The sequence below is a fragment of the Schistocerca gregaria genome, chromosome 1, assembly GCF_023897955.1.
Source record: "Schistocerca gregaria isolate iqSchGreg1 chromosome 1, iqSchGreg1.2, whole genome shotgun sequence".
NCBI classification, from domain to species: Eukaryota; Metazoa; Arthropoda; class Insecta; order Orthoptera; family Acrididae; genus Schistocerca; species Schistocerca gregaria.
This window is the reverse complement of record NC_064920.1, coordinates 1,116,975,538-1,116,994,081: the sequence shown is the minus strand read 5'-3', so window position 1 is coordinate 1,116,994,081 and position 18,544 is coordinate 1,116,975,538.

The following is an 18,544-nucleotide window of genomic DNA, read 5'->3' as shown; positions in this document are numbered from 1 at the left end:
CAGAAATCAACTTTCCATGGGACATACGTATTACACTTCACAGAGTGGACATCATCGTCATTTAAGAAATGTTCAAAACAAACCACTAGCTTGAACCATGAGCACCGAATGAAAAATAGTGCGCCACGGTGATCCCAAAGGTTTGCACCATCAAGTTTGAAGGCGAACTCCTTGGGAGTTGCAGGACCTTCACCTAGGTATCCACTCTTAAATGAAACATAAAATCACATTGGTGTAATGGGATGATGAGAACATGGGATGTGATGGCATGCAAGCAAATGCGAAATAGTCTGTCGATTCGATCATCGTGAAAGTGGCTATCATTTAAGGCTTAGCTGCATATAGTGCGATAATATGTTTTATAGGCACGGAAAAAAGCATCCACGTGGAATGAACTGCGATGTCGAACATCCTGTAAATCGTATCGACCATCTTTGAAACGCGCAAACACCAGTTTCTGCAACAAGTGAGCCTTGTCCACCCTCGAATATCCGTAGTTCTTCTTATGCGCTACACGAACTTATTTCTGCGGACTTACTCGAAATCAGTTCATAATTTTTTTTTACTATTCTGTGGACAGTCTTCCACGTACGTAATTATATTTAGTACCTCACTTTAAATTTTGATTAATAATCAGCATTGGTGGCTGCAGACTTCCGGCATAAGAAGTCACCCTCACTGTGCCAATGACCTTGTCAAAGAGGGCAGAGGAGCGGACAGAGGTTTAGGGCACTCTCTTGGCCGAGAGGTCTAAAACTGCCCCTAAAGGCGGAAGAATTAGCAATGATCAACATCATGAGGATACAGAAGGCAATGGACCCCACTGCATTAAAGACACGTAACATGTATCCACAGGACATTTGGCCTGTAATTGAAAAAGTGTCATGATGATTTCTCCATTCGCAAAAGACACCGGAATAGCACCCATTCTGTTCTCCGGGAGGAGACTGCCAAAGTGGAGGTGACCATGAGAAAAAGATTGATTAATTAACGAAAGAATAACGTTATACGAGTCAGGGCGTGGAATGCCAAAAGCTTTAACGTGGTAGAGAAGCTAGAAAATCTGAAAAGGGGAATGCAAAGGAACAATCTACACTACTGGCCATTAAAATTGCTACAGAAAGAAGAAATGCAGATGATAAAAGGATATTCATTGGAAAAATATATGTACTAGATCTGACATGTGATTACATTTTCACGCGATTTGGGTGCATAGATCCTGAGAAATTAGTACGCAGAATAACCACCTCTGGCCGTAATAACGGCCTTGATACGCCTGGGCATTGAGTCAAACAGAGCTTGGATGGCGTGCAGCTTCGTCACAATACCATAATTCATCAAGAGTAGTGACTGGCGTATTGTGACGAGCCAGTTGCTCGGCCACCATTGACCAGACATTTTCAGTTGGTGAGAGATCTGGAGAATGTGCTGGCCAGGGCAGCAGTCGAACATTTTCTGTATCAAGAAAGGCCCGTACAGGACCTGCCACATGTTGTCGTGCATTCTCCTGCTGAAATGTAGGGTTTCGCAGGGATCGAATGAAGGGCAGAGCGGCGGGTCGTAACACATCTGAAATGTAACTTCCACTGTTCAAAGTGCCGTCAATGCGAACGAGAGATGACCGAGACGTGTAACCAATGGCACCCCATACCATCACGCCGGGTCAGACACCAGTATGGCGATGACGATTATACGCTTCCAATCTGCGCTCACCGCTGCACGATCCGTTACAGTCATGCGGATAAGATTCCTGTCATCTCGACTGCTAGTGATACGAGGCCGTTGGGATCCAGCACGGCGTTCCGTATTAGCCTCCTGAACCCACTAATTCCATATTCTGCTAACAGTCATTGGATCTCGACCAGCCCGAGTAGCAATGTCGCCATACGATAAACCGCAATAGCGATAGGCTGCAATCCGACCTTTGCCAAAGTCGGAAACGTGATGGAATGCATTTCTCCTCCTTTCACGAGGCATCACAACAACGTTTCACCAGGCAACGCCGGTCAACTGCTGTTTGTGTATGAGAAATCGGTTGGAAACTTTCCTCATGTCAGCACGTTAGATGTGTCGCCACCGGCGCTAATCTTTTGTGAATGCTCTGAAAAGCAAATCATTTGCATATCACAGCATCTTCGTCCTGTCGTTTAACTTTCGCGTCTGTAGCACGTCATATTCGTGGCGTAGCAATTTTAAGGCCAGTAGTGTATATATAGTAGGGGTCAAAGTAGTTAAACGGAAAGAAGACAAGGATATCTGGTCAGGTGAGAATAGAGTAATATCAACAGTGGCAGAAAATGGCATAACATGAGTAGGATTCGTTATGAATAGGAGGCTAGGGCAGAGAGTGTGTTACTGTGAACAGTTTAGTGATAGGGTTACTCTTATCAGAATCGACATCACACCAACACCGACAACAATAGTTCAGTACATGCTGATGTCGTAAAATGGAGAAGAGATAGAGAAAACATATGAGGATACTTAAGAGTAATACAGTATGTAAAGAGAGATGAAAATCTAATGGTCGTGGGGGACTGGAATGTAAAGGGAGATGAAAATCTAATAGTAATGGGAGACTGGAATGCAGCTGTAGGGGCAGGAGTAGAAAAATAAATTTCAGCTAGTAATAGTGAATACTCTGTTCAAGAATCACATGAGGAGTAGGTATACTTAGAAAATAAGGGAAGGTGTCATTTAGATTACATCATGGTCAGAGAAAGATTCAGAAATCAGATACAGGATTGTAAGGCATTAGGAAGAATTAATACGCAGAGAAGTGGGATACGGAAGTACTAAGTGAGCCGTGGCGCCAGTGAGTCAGTAGAGTAGCCATTGAGGTATCGACTAACCCTCTTGAGGCCCCATTGCCAATATCTTTGGGGAAGAGTTGGTGCCTGTGGATTGTGTCCTTAGAAGACCTTTGCTTGCCGATATATATATGGGGTTAGCTGGGCCGAGAGGAAGGCACAAACTTTGTGGATTGGCGGTAGCGTCGCGACAGGAGGTGGTCACTAAGTCTGAGCGTCTGAAGCCACGAACTGCCCAAGGAGGGCCTGTGCAGAGCGAAGATGATGGAGTACCTCACTGGGGACAGCATTGACTGCAAACAGCAGGCCGACATCCCGTCGGTTGGGTGGCAACTTTCGTGTCGGACGACCGCTCGTGGCCCGGCTGCCCTCTTCTACCTGGCTTTCATCAGCACCACTACGATGCACCGTGGATCCATGGAACTACTTGTTGATAAAGGGGAGTAACCTTCTTTAATCCCCGTGGTGATTGGTTTCATTGTCTGCCTGCCCTCCTTATTATTTTCTCGTTTATACCTGACTTCCAGAGTTTTACTCGGGCGGTATTTGGTCGTGAATGTAGGCCATAGTAATGTACTAAGACACTAGATGTCGTTTGAAAATTTGTCCCGCTATTATATTGCCTTTCCTCTCTGGTTTGTACACGATCATTAATGTTCTAATTAATCAGCTGTAGGTCTTAAATACATCCCGAATAAGTGTACAAAAACACAGGTTGTCGTTAAACAAAAGAGGGACCTTGTGGTTAGATGTAGCTGTTAACCAGTTCAGTTCTTTGATTGTAATTGCATTTCTCACTCATTAGTTATAATCTGATCAACCTGCTGTACGAAACTCCTTATTTCTGTGTTTGACACACCGGGTCATTATTAATGTATTTTAGCTGAATCAGGTGGTTCTGCCGAGTGAGTTCTCTTGTAATAAGTGTTCATAAGTAATGTTTTAAGACGGACAGAGTCGTCTTAATAACTGACAGTTTAACTTTGGAAATATTAACAGCCAACTGTCTCCATGGCTTTAGTGAAAATAAAATTGTCAGAACGGATGGGTTTGGAACCAATTGCACCTTTGTTGCTGATTGAAATTGAGAGGTTGGTTGCAGTGAAGCAAGCCTTATCACTGTCATATTGTTTACTAATCTGTTTAACCTTTAAGCACAGGTGTGCATCATAACCTCGAACCTTTTGAGATACAGCTTTCAAAATTAATAGTTAAGTCATCTGTTCTGAGTAATTGAATCACTCTTGTCATCAGTGGTGCTTAGATAGTTTTCATGTGCTGCAGAAGGACATTTAATTAGACAGACAGCACGGTATTCAACACCGATATTTCACCCAATAAAGAGCGGGCTGTAGTTTTGCTGTTTTGCAATAGAGCACTTCAGATTTCTTTTGCAAATATTAAAAGCTTATTCATCTTAAGGCTTAAAAAGAATTTTGCAAATTTGTTCATTTTGTTAAAAAAATTGTGGTTAAATGCTTTGATAATTTGTAAAACACAGTTTATACATTGTTAGATAAACAGGCTGTGTGATAAGAAAGTTTTATTGAGGGCTCCTTCCTTCCACGTTTTCCTTAATTCCAGTAAGTACCACATATCACTAAGGAATGCCGAGATATGCTTGAAGTTCTCCAAGCAATAAGGAATAGCTCAGTAGGCAGTACAGTTGAAGAGAAACAGACATCTCTAAAAAGGACCATCACAGATGTTCGAAAGAAAAATAAATACAAAGAAGGTAACTGCGACGAAATCATAGGAACGGAAGAAATACTTCACTTGATAAATGAAAGGGGGAAGTACAAAAATGTTCTGGGAAACTCAGGAATACAGAAATACAAGTCGTTGACGAATGAAACCGATAGGAAGAGCAGGGAAGCTAAAATGAAGTGGCTGCATGTAAAATGTAAAAAAAACGAAAAAGAAATGATAGTCGGAAGGACATTCTCAGCATACAGGAAACTCAAAACTACCTTCAGTGGCATTAAAAGCAAGGGTGATAACATAATGAGTGCAACGGGAATTTCAATGTTAAGTACATAGAAGAGAGTGGATAGGTGAAAAGAATACATTGGAAGTTTCTACAAGGGGGAAGATTTGCCTGATGTGATAGAAGAAGAAACTAGAGTGGACTTAGAAGAGATAGGCGATCCAGTTTTAGAATCAGAATTTAAAAGAGCTTTGGAGAACTTAAGATCAAATAAGGCATAAGGTGTAGATAACATTACATCAGAATTTCGAAAATCATTAGGGGAAGTACCAACAAAAAGCCTATTCATGTTGGAGTGTAGAATGTATGAGTCTGACTTTCGGAAAAATATCATCCACACAATTCCGAAACAGCAAGAGCTGGCAAGTGTGAGACTTATCACACAAGCTCATGCATCCAGGTTGCTGACAAGAATAATATGCAGAAGAATGGAAAATATAATTGAGGATGTGCTAGATGGCGATCACTTTAGGATTAGAAAGGTAAAGGCTATTCTTGATAGTGAAAGCAAGACTAAAGAAAAATCAAGACTCGTTCGTAGGATTTGTCGACCTCGAAAAAGCATTCGACAGTGCAAACTGGTGCAAGATGTTCGAAATTCTGAGCAAAATTGAGGTAAGCTTTAGGAAGAGATGGATAACGTACATTATGTACGAGAGCCAAAAGGGAATAAGAGTGGACGACCAAGACCGAAGGGCTCAGATTAAAAATGGGTGTAACAGGGGTGTAGTCTTCCGCCACTACTGTTCAACCTGTACATCGAAGAACCAATGATGGAAGTAAAGAAAGGTTCTGAAGCGTAATTAAAATTCAAAGTGAAAGGATATCAATGATAAGATTCACTGAGTGAAAGTGAAGGAGAATTACATGATCTGCTGAATGGAATGAACAATCTAATGAGCACAGAATATGGGTTGAGAGTAAACCATAGGAAGACGAATGTAGTGAGAACTATTAGAATTAAGAACAGTGATATACTTAACATCAGAATTTATGGTCATGAAGTAGATGAAGTTGAGGGATTCTGCTGCCTTGGCAGTGAAATAAACAAAGACGGATGGGACAAGGAGGACAACAGAAGCAGACTAGCAATCGCAAGAAGTTTACTAGTGTCAAACAGTGGCCTTAATTTGAGGGAGAAATTTCTGTACGTCTGGAGTACAGCGTTGTATGGCAGTGAAACGTGGTCTGTGGGAAAACCAGAACAGAAGGAATCGAAGCATTTGATATGTGTTGCTACAGGCGAATGTGGAAATTAGGTGGGCTGATGATGCGTTGAAGAGTGTGGAGATTCTGAGCAGAATCAGAGAGGAAATGAATATGTGGAAAATACTGCTAAGGAGAAGGGATAGGATGATAGAACATCTGTCAAGACATGAGAGAATGACTTCCATGGTACTAGAAGGAGCTGTAGAAGGCAAAAACTGTAGAGGAAGACAGAGATTGCAATACATCCAGTAAATAACTGAGGACATAGGTTGCAAGTGCTACTCTGAGATGAAGATGATGGCACAGGAAAGGAATTAGCGGCAGGCATCATCAAACTAGTCAAACGACAGTCAGAGGGAATGAGTAAAACTGAAAACTTTCAATTTTTTTCATGATTGTTTTAGCAATTACTTATTTATTAAGGAAAAAATCTATTAAGATATTACGATATTTCTAAAATAACTGTTACAGTAGCACCATTAAATTATCATTTTCATCAGTTATAGTAACTTCTAAATCTTGATTTGTATTGAAAATAGGAACATTTACAGGATATTATGGCTCATAAATTATTGGTCCACCAAACTCTGCATTATGTTCAAATGAAGCAATAATATTAGTTTCTTTATGAAAATTATCGATGATTCCATCAGCAACATTAAAATTTATATTTTTTAATTCAAAAGAAATTATTTTATTAACATCTTTAGCTACAGATTTTTGATTTGCTTTAACAACTTGATTACTAGAACCAAGTAACCTTCAAATACTATCTTTTATATCTATATACAATTATACATCACTTTCAATAACAATTCTGTTTAAAATTTCATCTGCTTTAATGTGTGTATTAGGTTTTTTTAAATGAATAATTTTTTTTAATTTTTAAAACTGTATTGACCTACAGGAATTTCAATCATTTCTCCATCATAATGAAGTTTATGATTTTTTGTTATAAAATTTGGTGTTAAAGAAGTTGAATAAAAACCAGCTAATGGACATTAAAATAACTATTACATGTTGGAACAGTTATTCTTTTTCTAAGTGTACTAGATTTATCATGAAGTTGATAAAGGTGGTTCATTTATTATTGAAAAAATATTAAATAAATGAACAAAACAGATTTGGAGCCTAAAGAACGAATTCCAGAAATGAACTCAAAAAAACAATCATGGTAATCTTTCACCAAATTCTATAAGATGCAATAATTGGATCAAGTGATTATCGAAAAACAACATTAATGATTTATGATTATATTTTAGCTCTGGGATGGATGAATTGGAATAGAATGAATCATTTGTATGTTTATTCTAAAAGGTTAGATCTGCCAAAGTATCAACACTTCATAAATAGATGTGAAAAAATGTAAAACAAAAATAATAAGAAGATTTCAACTTTTAATGAAAATAACCAAGAAATTATTCCATTGCATGAATGCGAAAATAGTTCAGTTGTGGTATTCGATGATTTCATTTTAGAAAATCAAGATATTATAAGAGAATATTTTACTAGAGGCAGACACAAAGGTATAGATTATTTTTTGTAGCTAAAACTAATTCAAAAATACCAAAACAGTTAGTTGAAGATAATTTAAATTTTTGAAATATATTTAGACAAGATGATACAAATTTAAATCATGTTTACCATGAGTTTGTTGATGGAGATATAAAGATTGATATTTTAAAAGAAATGTGTAGTAAATGTTGGAATGATGAGATATAGATATGACTAGAAAACCAAATGAACGTAAGTTTAGAAATAAAATACAACATTTTATAAATCTTTTATCATTTTTATCTCTAATAAATGGACACTTATAAAAAGATATTACATATCTTTTCGACCACAATGATGGTGTTTTACCTGAATATATAAATGAATTTAAAGAAGCTTTTTATTACTTAAGAAAATAGGAAAAATCTGAAAAAGTCGAATCAATTTATGGTCAACATTTTGAAAATTGTTCATTGCCTAATGATAATGCTACATGTGGACCAGACTCATATGTTTTTTATTATTATGATACATTTATAAATAAAACATATTACCTTATTAATTTTTATAAACACAAACATGAAACATAAACATTAAAAATAAAAATAAACATAAATGTTAAACATAAATGCATACATAAATGTTAAGATAAACATAAATATAATTAACATTTTTTCTTCCTTAATTAATGTTTGCAATTACGATGAAATAGTTGTTAAACAAGCTCAACCAAATAGAAAGAAAGCTGAAGGATTAAAAGAACAATCTAAGCTTTGGAAAAAGCAACCAAGAACAGAATATCAAAAATATCAAGAGGAATATCAACCTGTTGTTGATGCTATTGAAAAAGTTAAACAAGGTATTTAAGGTTTAGGTGAAAATGTTTTAAGAGCTATTGATGAAAACAGAGAAGTTGAAAAAAAAATCATTCCATATTGTCCTCATATAGAAAATTTTGGAGACTTACCAACAATTAAACAATTAAAAGATTGGTCTGATGATATTACTGGAAAATATTATTATACATTAAGTGAATCTAAAATTAAAGATATAATAAATATGAACAGGATAGAAGCAGCCTCATAATGCCACAAAAATTAAAGAGGTACAGTATGATAATGATAATGTTGATGAAGCACAAGCAAATGCTCATAAAAAATTTTAATAGATGTAAGCGAAATCATGTTAAAGTATATTAATCATAGTGAAGATCCAACATTTGAATTAAAACCTGTTGGAGCGTTTAAATTTTTAGGTAAATTAGTTGTAACATTTAATCGTGATAGACTGAAAGTTGGTGCAAATTATTATAGATGTTTTAAATGAAAAGTTTAATTCTGTTAATTTATCAAATTTTGCAGATATATTGTATCAGTCAGCAGCACTACATTCTGAAAGTAATCCAAATAAAATAAAATCAAGTTGAGGTAAAAAATGTAATACACTGAGAAAAGAATTCGTTAGTCTGTATTTTCCAAAAGGATATCAACTACCATTACAAGATGCTACATCAACAAGTGAAACAGATGTTGCTATTGGATATGGTATAGTTAAAAATATATACAGATAAAGCAATTGAATATGTTTGAATGAATGATGTTAGACAATTAATTGATAGATAAGCAGTAATTCATGGTGAAAAATTATCTGGAAATAAGAATTATCATAGCGAAAAAGTTAGTATTGCACAAATGTTAACAACTAAATTTAGTGATTTTATAATTGATAATATGGAAGAAATTCTATATCTAATTAGATCTTTAAATAATCTTCCACATACATTTTGGAAAAGTGATAACTATGTAAAAGGATTAGTAAATTGGTTTTTAAATTTTCGAATGCCTGAGATGCGACTACGAGGATATACTAACTGTGAACCGTTCACTAAACTTAAACAAAGACTAACACGTGGTGATCTAGGAATTAATCCATTAGATGAAGCTAGCAAACAATGTGACATTGCATTCAGAGATCATAAAGATTTACAACCTAAACATGAAACAGAAAAACAACTTCAGTTAGCTGCAAAAGAATGAAAGCATGCAAGTGATGAAAGAGAAAATTTCAGCAACAGCAGTTAGAGGAATAATGTATGGAAAACGAAAATTAAGTATGGGAATTAATGTTGATGAAAATGCTTGGGGATTATAACTTTTTGAACTACATAAATATCTTTATTTCATTTTTAACTGTATAAAAAATCTTTATTCATTCTTTAACTGTATAAATGAATAACTTTACAATTGATTATACTTTGCTACCTAGTGGCAAAACTAAATCAAAGTCAATTAAATTAAAGTTAAATAATGAACAATTAAATGCAATTGAACCATTTTTAACAGATGTTCAATAAAGAAAGAAGAGAAGGTAGGTGGAAATTTAATTATTTCGTTAGGTATTCCTGTTGCTAAGAAAATTATTCAATAGTTAACAAAAAAAGATGGCAGGGGATTAAAACAACATGAAGGCAGGTTTTTAGTATTATTAATAGCCGCTTTACCGTATTTAGCAACAACTGGTTCTTTAACTGGTGGATCTGCAGCAATTGCAAATGCAGTTACATATAAGAAGAAAGCTGACATAGAATTAGAGGAACAAGAAAGATATAACTTAGAAATAGAAAAGAAAGTAGGTAATGGAATAAAGAAAACAAAAAAATCGATAAAACAATTAATAAAGTAATTTTGATATAGAAGAACTTACTAAATAATTAAAAATTAAAAACTTTTGTGTTGTATACGTAACTGATGAATTACCAAATGAAACATTTAAAATTTAATGTGGTATAGTAAATTTAGATATATCTGATAACCCTGGCATACATTGAATTTGTTATTTTAAAAATAAAAAAAAGTTGTTCTTGATTCATTTGGTGGTAACATACCAAAACAATCAGTTAACTATTTACAAAATAATGAACTATCCTACAATACAGAAAGAATATAAAATTTTGATGAGTAATATGTAGTCATTTATCTTAATTCGTTTTAAAATTGTTATGTGAAAGTATAATGATATTTTAGATTTAATAAATGGACATTTTTGGAAATAAGATCAAAACTGATGAGGAATCACCATTTAATATAAACTCATTGGAAGGAAACATTCAGAAAGAAGTAGAACCGAAAATAGATAATTTAATCAAAGAATTCCAGAAAGAATTACGAGGTATCTGTAAAATAAGTAAAACTTTTATCGATTTTAAAGGCAGAAAATCGTAGACATTAACGATCCAGTAAATGGTAATGATTCCGTTACTAACCAATACATGGAAAAAATATGTTGCAAAACTTGAATACACACACATTTAAACACAATTTAATAATTGTTTTACCAAAACAGAAGTAGAAAAAGCTTTTCATATTAGCTGACTTAGCCCAATGTTTGGATTATTTAAGTTATCTTCAAAATAAGGTAGTAAAAGATAATCAAATAATTGAACTTACTTTTGAAACAGGTGATGAAGATGTTTGAAGATGTTTTCATAATTAAAAGGTTTATTATTGTTAGTAAAAATATAGATAGAGAATTAAGGTCAGTTGTTTTCGAAATTTTTATGGTGAACTTCATATAGAAACTACTTCTAAACAGTAGCAGTAGTTGAGTCAAGTTTTCTAACTATAAGTATGAAACATTCTATTAAAACTTTTCAATTTAATGTATAGATAATTATATTTGGTCAAATAACTATATAAATATTTTTAATCTGTATAAAATTTTTATCTATATAAATGGAAAATCATACTTCACATCATTATCATATTTATTGTTTAACGTGTAAAACGTTTTCTCAGTCATGTCATCAACATAGAGTAACAACTAAAAATGGAAGACAAAGAATTGAAGGTCTTTGTAGAATATGTAAAAGTAAAAATAGTAAATTTGTAAATGAACAAAGTTCTAAGACTGCTTCAGTAGTTGATGGTGAAGGTCTAAATAATAATAATATTCGTGAAGAAATAATTAATGAAATACATAAACCAATTAGTAAGAATTTTAAAAGAAGCAATGTTGCTCCTTTTAACACAGATGATTTATGGCAAGCTGATTTACTAGAGTTGGATTCTGGTAATTTGAAAAGAATAGTAAAATTAAATAAACGTTATAAATATTTATTACCAATAATTGATGTTTCTTTCAAAATATTTGGATGCTGTTCTTATTAAAGATAAATGGCTGAAAATATAGTAGATTCTTTTTAAAAAATATTTATAATCAGAAAGCCAAATAATTACAAACAGACTATTGTTAAAAAGAATTGTACAACAAAAAAATTAAAGAATTAATGAAGAAATACAACATTAATGGTTATTCAACTTTTTCAGAGTTAAAAGCATCTGTTGTTGAATGTTTTAATAGAACACTTAAAGAAAAGATGTGGATGAAATTTGCTTTTACACAGAAATTATTAATGTTTTGATCTAGTTAAAGATATAATTGGTGAATATAATAACATAAAACATTCTACAGTAAGAATGAAACCAACATAAGTGAATGAAAAAATAAAAAATAATTAACATTGTATCTAGTGAGCAACCTAAATTTTAAAAAGTTGATAAAATTGGAATTAGTAATCTTAAAGGTCACTTTGAAAAAGGATACTCAGCTAATTGGCCAAGAGAAGTATTTGAAATTGAAGAAGTTATTTATTCTAATAAAATTACATATAAATAAAAAGACGTAAAAGGTAATTTTAATGAACAAGAACTACAGAAAACAAAATATCCTGAAGTATACTTAGTTAACAAATGTTTTTTAAAAAAAGGAGATAAAGTTTATGTTAAATGGTTTGTTTTGATAAATCACACAATTGTTGAGTAAATCACGATAAAGTAATTTTATAGTAGTTCAGTTTGATGATGAAGACTAATTATGTCATTAGTCAATTGACCTTGTGTATAGTTATCTAAAATATTAAATTAGTTCAGAAGACACATAATCCTTAAATTTCCTTTCAGTGGTTGATACAGATTTATTAAATTAGGTTTATAATTCAACCTTAACGTTTCTTCAGAATTTGGATGTCTATCTTTGATTTATAAGTAGTTTATGTGAATTTTTTCGTTGTGTCCTGGAATGTAAGAGTTATATTCACATTCATCATCAAATAATTTTAAAAGAATGAATGTTGGTCCCAAACTCTCATTAATTTTTTTAGGAACTACATGTGGTAATAAACTATAATTCTTTACCTATTATTTCTGAAACAGTATTAACTGTTTCTCTCAAATTTTGAATTTGATCATCTTTCATTTTAATTCTATCATCTTTTGACTTATTTATTTCTGTGTTTAATATATTCAATTCTTGTAGTTGTTGTATACAATAATCTTTGTGTTTTATTGTAAAAAATTTTAATTTTATATTTTTCATCTTGAAAATCTTCTGCAAAAAGCATTTTGGATTTCATAATTAATGAATAACGACCAGGTTCATTGACAAATTTTCTATGTGGATTAATTTTTTTAATAGTGGTGGAATATTGCTACTGAAATTCCCATATAGTTTACAGTACTTTTGTTTAACATGAATTTTAATCACATCTCTAGGTCGATTATATCTCAAAATTTCAGCAATTTGATTTGCTTATTGTTGTAAGTAAGCTTGTTGTTGGTAATATCTACAGTTCCCTCCATTTAAGAGAAATATTTTTCATTAGTTTGACAAAAAATAAATACTAGAGATACAGCACATAAAAAGAGTCTTTCATATATCATAAATCTAATAAAAATATTTTCTTAAAAATGGAGAATGAAAACGAAATGCAAACTAAACTAAAAGAACTAATTTAGGTATGTGAAAATGATATTGATTGTCCTATTTGTTTAAGTGATGAAAATAGTAATCAATTTGTTAAAACAAGCTGCAAGCATTTTTTTCATAAAGAATGTATTGATGAATGGTTAGAGGAAAAAGAAAATTGTCCACTTCATAGAATTATTATTAAAAATAAAGTACCAACATTAAAAGATATGTTAGCTGCACTTGTTTCTTTACCAGTAACTACAAGCTGTTTTGATCTTTTACTTGATAGAAATCGACAATTTTCTTAAGGAATATGTATGACGAAATCCAAGGAAAGAACATTCAAATTTGTTATTAACCATGAATAATAATGAAGAACCCATTGATTGAACTACAAAGAAACCTAAAAGTTCTCAAGAGATTAAAGATTTAAATTGTTTTTACATAAATCCTTCACATAAAGAAAAACATAATAATAAATATAATAAATGTACCTTATTAAGAATAAGAAAGCATAACTTTATGATTTATTATTTATTACATAGTAATCCTTCATGATTAGTTATCTATTATATCACAGTTCTTATCCATCTATAAAATAATTATCATTTAATTACTAAAAATAATTTTTTTCTAATCTAATGATTTTTTTGTAATAAATAGAAGAGCAAAATAGAGAGTATCATTGCTGCTCAACTAGAAAAACTGGCTAATCAACTACAACTATTTTCTGTTGTAAGATTTTTGTAGAGTAAATATTTTATGATGATATTCAAGTTTATGTAAAGCTGATGTAATTAGATTTATTATTAGTAATCTTTCAATTATTGTTAGAAATCACCCAATTATTTTTGGAAATAATATATCTGACCATAGATCTGAGACTGCTTCAACCATCAGTGAATTAAGTGAAAGTAATACATACATTGTTGAAAATAATGTTACTTAAGGAAGTGAAACCCTTAAAAATTAAATATGTAAGTAAGTAAAAATTATAAAAATATTGTTATTATTTATGTACATGAACAAAATTATACAGATATTGTTAAAAGTGAAAGTAGTGAAAATCGTCAGAAAAAGTTACCACTTTATGATATTTATGTTCTTTTTCTAACTAAAAAAGATATACCATTAACAAGAATATTTCCGTTTTCTAGAAATATATTTCAGAAACAGAGAAACAAATGAAAAAGTTCAAGAATTTCGACAACAAACACTAAACTATACTATTTTCACAGAAAAAAATTTTGATAAAAAATTCAAATATGGTAAAAGAAATATATTATAAAAAATTTCTAATTTTCAAGCACACCGATCAGGATAGTCATTAAATAGAATTATTGTTATACAGTTAGCAATTAATAAATATGCTCCACAAAGAGGTTCATCTTACATTGAATTACCAGATAAAATTGAAAACAAGAAAGCATGTGTTAATGTGACAAATAATGACCAAAATTTTCATTATTGTCTATAAAAGCAGCTTTGTTTCCTTTAGATGCACACCCAGAAATAATAACAAAAGTGTTGGTCTTGATCTTGATTTAAAAAACTTGAAAATATTGAATTTACTGTACTAGTTGATAATATTCCAAAAATAGAAAATATAATTAATGTATCTATTAATGCTTAATCATTTGATGATGAAGATTATCAGGTGTATCCATTAAAAATTACAAAATCTAAAAAGAAAAACATGTAAATCTACTTTATTTTAAGAATGGTGGTATTTCACACTATGGTTACATAAAATTTTCTCTATATTTGTATTAAGTCAAATGATTGAAGTAAAATTTATTTGTGATTTACGTTTATGAAATTTTAATAGTAAAGAAATTGTAGATAATCATACATATAACTGTTGAACTAATAAACCATTAAAAGTTGAAATTTGGTGAAAGAGAATCTGTATATTTTAAAAACCTACAGTTTATACACTATGTAAATGTTATTATACAAAACAGAATAAAAAAGTTCATCATAATGATCATTAATTAGAAAATATATTGCTTCACTATGCAATACTTTAATAAATAATTTAAAACTGTAACAACCTTATTTTGTACCTATTACCTTACATAATTAATATGATTTTAGTAAATATACGAAAAAATTAAAAATATTTGTTGATACATTTAGATTATAGGTTCTTCACTTGATAAACTATCATCAAATTTAAAGAAAAATCAATTAAAAAAATTAAAATGTATTTTTATCCAGAATTATTTAATCTAGTAATTAGAAAATGTGTTTATCCATCCAATTACATGGATTCTTGGAAAAAATTTGAAGAAACACAATTACAAGTTGGAGACGAAATGTCAGGGGAGAGTTTTATTCATCGACCAAGGCCTGTCAGCCCGGAAGTTTTAAGTGGGATACAGTAAGTCATCTTGAAACACAGGGTCAGTAGAACTGCTATAGAAGTAGAACAATGTAGGTAGAAGAGGTAAGACTTCACATATGGTATAATATGCAATTAGATTTTCTACATCAATCCAGGAATAACCATGGGTGTATCGTGTTCGTGTTGTTGATGACAACAGAGACCAACCAGAAGTCACAGTTTTCTATCAAACAGCTCAAAGAAAGGCACTGAGCCTACCGTCCCTACCCGATTGACAAATTTTAGTAGGCATGCCGAAAGCTCTTTATTACGCAACACAAAACAAACCTCACGAGAGTAGTGACGCGGGGCTATCTTTAAATTGTAACTTTACTCACTTATCTTAGTGAGCTTCGTAGAATCACAGCCAACTCCGACGCAACTTATAAATTTGTTCGCCTCCGAAAAGCTATTTAAGAGATGGGCTGACTTCTACTTGTCAGTAGGGTACACAACAGGTTCTGGTTCTTGCAGCAAAAAGGTTCAGTCTAACAGGTCTGAGGCTGTTAGACAGAACAAGTATTTGTCTCAAACGTCTGTGCTATATTCATTTTAGCAATACACATTCTGTTACCAAGTCTACCCAAACAGACAATTTTTGACATAAAAATTACTAATTCTCCACAGATTGTACTATTACCTTCACCAACATAGCACATTCTCCCATTAATTGCAGACCTGCTGTCCGAAGAACAAAAGAACAGCAGCGTCTAACAGTTAAGAAACAGTTAGAACGTTCACACGATATTTGCCAGTCTTGCATGCTCTATCAGATTCTGTAGAGTTTCCCTTTATTAAGTAATCTGAAATTACGGAACTATGACTACCGAGCATGCCATGCGGAATCATTCTACCCCACCGGAAGGGACTCACACAGATCTCCATTTAACTCAAATATGCCGGAAATATCCTGATAAATTACAGGAATATAGCCAGGTGACGTCTTCAACAACTGCTGACATTTCAACAGCTGCACACTCTGCAATGTTCATGGCACAAATGCAACCAGAGACAGAAGTGGAAGGAAACTTAAAACATCGGAATGCGCCACATATTCTGAAAGATAACACACACACACACACACACACACACACACACACACACACACACACACACACACACAGCAAACGCCTTCCCCTCCTCGGTGACGCTAGACTTTCTCAGCGGCAGCAAATTAAATTTTTACAAAACTACTAGAACTCCAAACAACACGTCCTCACACTACTGAAGCTGAATTGCGACCGTCTTGAGACGAGCACGCACAAAGCACAGTCTTCCACGTTGGCTGGAAGATACTGTAGTCAATCAGTTCCATGACATGCAATGAGGAATCATTCTACCCCACCAGAAGGGACTCACACAGATCTCTATAAAACTCAGATATGCCGGAAATATCCTGATAAATTACAGGAATGTAGCCAGGTGACGTCTTCAACAACTGCTGAGATTTCAACAGCTGCACACTCTGCAATATTCATGGCACAAATGCAACCAGAGACAGAAGTGCAAGGAAACTTAAAACATCGGAATGCGCCACATATTCTGAAGGATAACACACACACACACACAAACACACACACACACACACACACACACACACAGCAAACGCCTTCCCCTCCTCGGTGATGCTAGACTTTCTCAGTGGCAGCAAATTAAATTTTTACAAAACTACTAGAACTCCAAACAACACGTCCTCACGCTACTGAAGCTGAATTGCGACCTCTTGAGACGAGCACGCACAAAGCTCTGGCTTCCACGTTGGCTGGAACATACTGTAGTCAATCAGTTCCATGGCTTTCCAAGGTCAATACAGTAACTCCCTCACTGACGAATCCCCAAATCTAAATTCACTTTAAGTATTTTTCAAATTTAGTATTTTCCGAAAATCAAATAAACTGAAAATAATTCTATCTTTACTTAAGGACAGAAGGACAGAATTTGTTTCTAGAGTCCATAAATTGCCTACTTTATGTCACTATATATGTACATTAAACAAAACAACATTAGGCCATATACAAGATTGTTAGCAGCAACTATAAAAATAAGGCAATAGTCTACCTTGTGACGGTTTGCAATAATGTGGTAACACATTGCAAGCCAGTAATGGTAATAAAAGGGAACTCTCATATGGTAAGATCAAATGTGACTTTTTGAAAAGTACAGTTTCTGTCAGCAGCACAAAAAATCATGTGGAGAACAAAACAATTAAAATATTGAAGTGGCTCTTCAGGAGGAGTATATTTATTTATTTATTTACATTTTTCTCATTTCTTCGGTGTCTTGAAAAACACACGTGAGAGCAATTGTGCAGTCCAATATACAAAAATTATTAAATGATTTTTACTTGAAATCCATCATTCTAACAGATTTAAATAGACACTTTGATTTTTGACCGCTGAGTTATTTAACTATTTTTGAAAATTATTTGAAAATTTCTTTTATTTTTACATAGCTTGCAACTGAGCAGTAATATCATCAAACGTAATTGACGGATTTACTTCCAAGAATGGTACTGAAAATGAAAATATAACAGTATTATACTTAAGCCTCGGCGTATTTGTACTTTAAGAGCACGGACTCAAATAATGAAATTATTGTGGACCCACACAACACTCGAAGACTGCTCCTCTTACCATCATATTCAGGCTCTGGTGGTCCAATCATGGCTATCGGCATAAGCTGAAATTTCGAATTCCTCAAGCAAATTTAATTTACGCCCTTTATTTCCTACGTGCAGGATTATAAGATTTTCTAAACTAAGAGACTGTTGTCATGAAACTTTTAGATTTTCAGTGAAGGGGGAATATTTTCTAATTTGCCCTGTTTTGTTAGCAAATATTCGTTGAATCTAACAGTAAATGACCTCCCTGTCTGTCCGATATATTCGGCCGGACATTCTGGGCAGTTAATTTTAAA